Below are 6,000 nucleotides of genomic sequence, written 5' to 3'. Positions count from 1 at the left end.
GAGCCTTGAAGTGGAGGCGGCTGAAGGGTGGCTTTTTGGGTGGGAACAAGCGCTGAAAGCTCAGTGTTTACAAGCTCTGGCCCAAGATGTCACAGACACGTCCCCTGCCGAGGGGACCACACAGGCAACATACTGAACAAACACCTTCCTCCTTGGCCTGGGGCTCCGGCTGGAGCATATTCTTCTGTCCAGCTTTGGCACAGATGGCCTCTTTGCACTGGCCAAAGATGCCCGCCCCCCCGCTGGCTCCTGCTCCCTCTCCTCTTATCAGCTGAAGATGAACTCCACAGAGCTCTCCTGTCAAACGACGCACAAACCATTCCCTTGTAGGGCAAAGGCTTGCAATTCCTTGCAACGATATTTCATAATTTATATATTTGATTAAAACCCGGAACCTGTGCCAGCAGCCTGCATAATCCAGCATATTGGGATCATTAGCTGCTTGTGTCACTCTTCTATTTTAAAACTTTCCATATTTGAACTCATGGAAGTGCATCCTTCACATTTATTCAACTTTTCCCATAAAGACCGTTTAGTAAGTCTCCATCATCTTTCATGTAATTAAAAAAAAAAAGGTCCCAATAAAATCCTTTAGGGATTACCATTTTATGCAGACCTTTAAAAACATTTGGTCTTTTCTTGCCAGTAATTAAAAAAACATCAAGACAAATGAGAGTTTTAGTAGCGTGATAATTAGTTCAAGATGAGTGTTGTGACTTGGCTTCTACCCTTGCTGTTCGCCGTGCTCCCCCCCGGGAGCCTGCATTCCCCGGTCCCGGGATGGTCTTATCCTTAGATTCCTTGGCTTGGTTCTCTTCCAGCTTCTCGAATTGCTCCTTCTCTGTGCTTTGCTCCTGTAGTTTTATCCGTCCTGCCTCTCTTTGCCCAGAAGGATTTCCTTTGCCACCTGCAGTTCTAACAGGGACTCTCTTTTCTACAAGGGGCCTGATTTACGTGATTTGGGGGTGGCTGTCTTGTCTTTTCCTTTTTTAATTAATAAGTTAATTTTTGGCTGCGCTGGGTCTTCATTGCTGTGTGCGGGCTTTTCTCTAGTTGCGGCGCGTGGGCTTTTCCTCGCGGTGGCTTCTCTTGTTGCGGAGCACGGGCTCTAGGTGCGCGGGCTTCAATAGTTGTGGCACACGGGCTCAGTAGTTGTGGCTCGCGGGCTCTAGAGTGCAGTCTCAGTAGTTGTGGTGCACGGGCTTAGCTGCTCCGCGGCATGTGGGATCTTCCCGGACCAGGGCTTGAACCCGTGTCCTCTGCAATGGCAGGTGGATTCTTAACCACTGCACCACCAGGGAAGCCCCAAGGGGTGGCTGTCTTTTCAAATCCCTTCTCCTCCCCTCAGGGGTTGGCTGGTTGGCATGTGATCAAGGCACTGCCGATCAGGGTACCCCAGCTGTCTGGGTACAATCATTGGTCAAGGGATAGGCACATGACCCATGTTGGGCCAATCAAAGTCATTCCCAGAAAGCCCCAGAAAGAGACACTCCCCTTTCATTGGGCTCACTGGCTCCAACGGTGAATGTGACCTTTACTGGGTTCTGGCGGCCTCCATCTGCTACCATCTGGGCTGGTCTGCCTGAGGACGAAGCTGACATGGAGGAAAACAGAGGCGAGAGATGGAGAAAGGAAGCAGATTCTCAACGAGAACATAGATTCTAGAATGTGGATTCCCTCCAGGTTTTTCTTTTCATTGTTGTTGTTTAAACTGGTTTGCACTGGACTTCCTTCCCTTGCAACAAGAGAGGCCTGGATAATATCTCTTCTGTCTGCAAGTCCAAATCCTTTCTGCTGTTTAAGAACCAAAGTTGTGGGACTTCCCTGGCAGTCCAGTGGTTGAGACTTCACCCTCCAATGCAGGAGGTGTAGGTTCGGGGAGTTAAGATACCACATGCCTCCTGGCCAAAAAAACCAAAACGTAAAACAGAAGCAACATTGTAACAAATTCAATAACGACTTTAAAAATGGTTCACATCAAAAAAATCTTAAAAAAAAAAAAAAAGAACCAAAGTTGTCCCAAACTCAGACCAAAGAAGCACTATATGCGTTTTGCACTAGATACGTGCAGATTCTATTATCATAGAACCGAGGGAATCGGTCCAGGAGATCATTTTGCTTCAAACTAGTAGCATCTGAATGAACACAGATCATGGTTGAGAAGAAGGAGCAAACACACTTCTTCCTTCAACAGCACCATCTCCAGGCTCAGCTCGTCAAAGGCACAGGTGGTCTGCACACATGCCATGGCACCCTCTCAGCTTCCATGGAACTGTCTCATATTTGAAGCCAAACTTTTGGAGCCAAAGTCTGAAAACCCAGTGAGTCAAACACTCATGTCACTATCGCCTGTGTCCCCCCCCCCAGACAGACTTGTTTAAACGTCCAGATGAACCAGGGGGTGTAATGGCTTCAGAAATGTTTAATTCACTCAAGCTAAAACGTGAAACATCTTGGGTATTAGTCCCGTTGTTTCTAAAGAGAAACTATATGGTGAAGAAATGTATTACACAAGTAATAAATGTATAACCCAGCATAAAGAAGAAGGAAATTGTCTCATGTAACAAGAAAGCCAGAACTAAGTTCACTGGCTTGATGATATAACCAAGGATCTAGACTCTGTTTAAGTCTCAGCTCCATCACTCTTAGCTTATTAGCTTGGTTCACTTGTCTCTTCAAGGTTCTAAGATGTTCCAACCTGACAGCACCCAGCTTACGAAGACGAGACTCCTTGAGAAATGGCTGAATCCAAAACTGGGGCCGGAGAAGTATCAGATGAGCTGAGAGCTCCTTGTGGTGCCAGAATGTAAAATTATGTTCAAAGGATGATGGGGACCTGTTAAAAGGACATAATAGCCAGCTTGTAAAAGCTTTCGTTGGCCAAATTTGGGACAGTTTGAACATCAAAATAAATAATGATAATAATAGATTATAAACAATTTAATAAAATAGAAATCCATGACTCCAAACTGATATAAAATATGAATAAATACGTAAATAGGGAGGAAACAGAGCTTTTCCTTATAGTAGAATGCTAACTAATAAACATGGAAGGAATGATTGAATTAGAAAAAAAATCAACATTTGGTAACTGTCATAGTAATAATTCAGTCAAGAAACCTCAGTGGATACTGACCACCTATGGGTGGAATTTTGATGAGGAACAGGATATTAACATAGTCTCAAAGTACCTTCCCACAAAATGCTCATTAAACACAAAGGGAAAAGGAGTAACTTGACAATGGAAAAATTTAGTATAATCAAGTGTTGAAAATTAATAGCAACACTAATGGAACAAATAAAAATCTTGTATTATCTGGTAGGAGGCAATGAAAAGAAAACAGCATCACTTCCATGGCCTTCCTGCCAAAAAAGCATAACCTGAATCTAATTATAAGAGGATACCAAACAAAGCCAATTTGATGGACATTCTACTCATTATGTAGCTTTTAATCTTTTAAGATGTTGAGATCATAACTGTCAAGGAAAGAACTAGGAACACTTCCCAATTGAAGAAAACTAAAGAGACAAGTTAACTAAACGCAGTGCATAATCCTGGACTGGATCTTTTTTTATTTAAATAAATTTATTTATTTATTATTTATTTTTGGCTGTGTTGGGTCTTCGTTTCTGTGCGAGCGCTTTCTCCAGTTGCGGCAAGTGGGGGCCACTCCTCATCGCGGGGCGCGGGCCCCTCACTATCGCGGCCCCTCTTGTTGTGGAGCACAGGCTCCAGACGTGCAGGCTCAGTAGCTGTGGCTCACGGGCCCAGCCGCTCCGCGGCATGTGGGATCCTCCCAGACCAGGGCTCGAACCAGTGTCCCCTGCATTAGCAGGCAGACTCTCAACCACTGCACCACCAGGGAAGCCCGAGGATCTTTTTTTTTTTAAATAAAAGACATTATTGGGACAACTGGTGAAATTGTTATAAAAGACCTTATTGGGACAACTGGTGACGGGGATCTGAAGATTATATTGGTAGAATGTTAATCCCTAATTTTGATGGTTGTTTCATGGTTAGGTAGGAGGATGTCCTTGTTTGTAGGAATTACACACTGAAATATTGATGGGGTGATGGGGCATAGTGTCAGCAACGCCCTCGAATGGTTCAAGAAGACAAGTCCTTTGGTTCTCTTCTTGTGGCTTTTTTTCTAAGTTTGAAATAATGTCAAAAGAAAAAGAAAGTAGGGCTCTTCCCTCCAGAGCAGCTCTTTTCATCAAGGAAGAGAATATTTCTAAGCAGCTCCCCAAAGGTGAAGCCCCGTTGGCCAGACTTGAGTCACATGCTGTTCCTCCAGCTGCAGAAGAGGCTGGGAAGGTGAGTTTGTATCGCGGGAAGTGGGCTCTCCCCACAGAGAAGAAGGAAATGGGGCGGAGAAGGGCCGCACATAGGCAGCCAACGGTGTGTGTCTGTCTCATTCTGAAGTTTCCATAGTTGATTTAGGCCCTTTTGGAACCCAGTGCCGTTAGCAACAGTGAATCATTGAAGGGCCCTCGGCTGTTTATTCTTTGATTTTGTTGCTAGGCATTATTCTAAGGATTGGAGACTAAAGATGAGGAGAGTATTTTCTCAAGAAGTGCATGGGGGAGCCTTTCTCAAGCTAATATTTATAGCACAGTAGAATCAGTGCAATTATCGCCGTAAGCCTGGGGTATTTTGAGAGCACAGATGAAGGGCAAGGGCACCTATCACACCCTTGTAGGGAGGGTGAGGCTGGAGAATGGGAGTGATGAGAATGGCAGCTGTGCTTCCTGCTGACATGGGGGATAAACCATGCAAGAATTAACGCTCTTACATTGTACAGCATATGTCTTTCCAATTTTGGTGCAGCGTCCCACTCAGTGATGGCAGCCCCATGGAAGAGGCAGTAATAGGGCACCGTGTGGGGAACTCCAGGCAAAGAGAACAGCCGGAGCAGCGGGCAGAGGTGGGGAAGGCTGGGTCACATAGAGGAACCTGCGTGCTATGCATTTGGCTTCTGAAAAGGGAGCAGTAAGCAAGGTGGGTTGGGGCCGGGAAAATTAAGAAACTTGATTGCAAAGCTAAGAAGCTTTGACTTTCTCCCATGTGTGCACAGGGAGCCCCTGTTCTGTAGAGAAGAGTGCATGGCAAGGATGTGTTTCTCAAGGGTCCAGCTAAGTAGTGTGTGGACAGGGTGAGATCGTGGCAGGGAGCCTCACCAGGAGATCGTTGTCAGTCTGGGCAGAAAATGTTCAAGGTGAAATACAACGTTGGGGATGGAAGGAAGAGGTGATGGGAGAGAGGACTGCACGAGTGACCATCAGAGGGGAAGGGGGGTGTCAGGATTTGGTGTTCCAAGTGCAAGGTTGGTGTCATTAGTAGACACCAGGAAGGCAGGAGCACGTTCTGGGTGGCATCCACTGGGGTCTGTGGGGGACATTACTCCTGTCCACAGCGGTGTGGACAGAGGCACCAGGACAAAATCGATCAGGCATCACACTGGGGTTTCAACAGAGGAGAGATCATGTATCCCGTAATCTCTCTGTCCCGCCGTTACCAACCCCTGCTGAAAACTCTCGGAAGGCTCCCCGTTGCTCGTAGGACAGAAACCGGTCTTTTCTGTTGCCCACAAAGCTGGTGACCCTCTTGTGCCTCAGCATCCATCCTCCCTCTGTGGACCTGCCACACCCATCTTCTTTCAGTCTCATTCCTGGTCACCACTGTATCTCCAACAGCAATAAGTAGATACTGAATAAACTGGTGCTGCTTCAGCCACAGGGCCTTTGCATATGCCATCCATGCATCCATCTGTAACCATCTTCCTTTCCCTCTTTGGCTACTGGGCATCTACTGCCCTTTAGATCTCAGTTCAAGTGTCACTTTCCCAGGAGCGCCTTTCCTGACATCCCTGATTAGGTCCAATCTCTTTCGTTTGCTTTATAGAGACCCGATTCCCCACCCCCCCCACCTTTATACCATCCATAGAAGCAGTAATTTTATGTCAGCTTGTGGGAATATTTGCCCAAGGCCCATCTCCC

This window comes from Balaenoptera musculus, chromosome 11 (genome assembly GCF_009873245.2).
Source record: "Balaenoptera musculus isolate JJ_BM4_2016_0621 chromosome 11, mBalMus1.pri.v3, whole genome shotgun sequence".
Classification (NCBI taxonomy): domain Eukaryota; kingdom Metazoa; phylum Chordata; class Mammalia; order Artiodactyla; family Balaenopteridae; genus Balaenoptera; species Balaenoptera musculus.
This window is presented reverse-complemented; position numbering follows the sequence as displayed.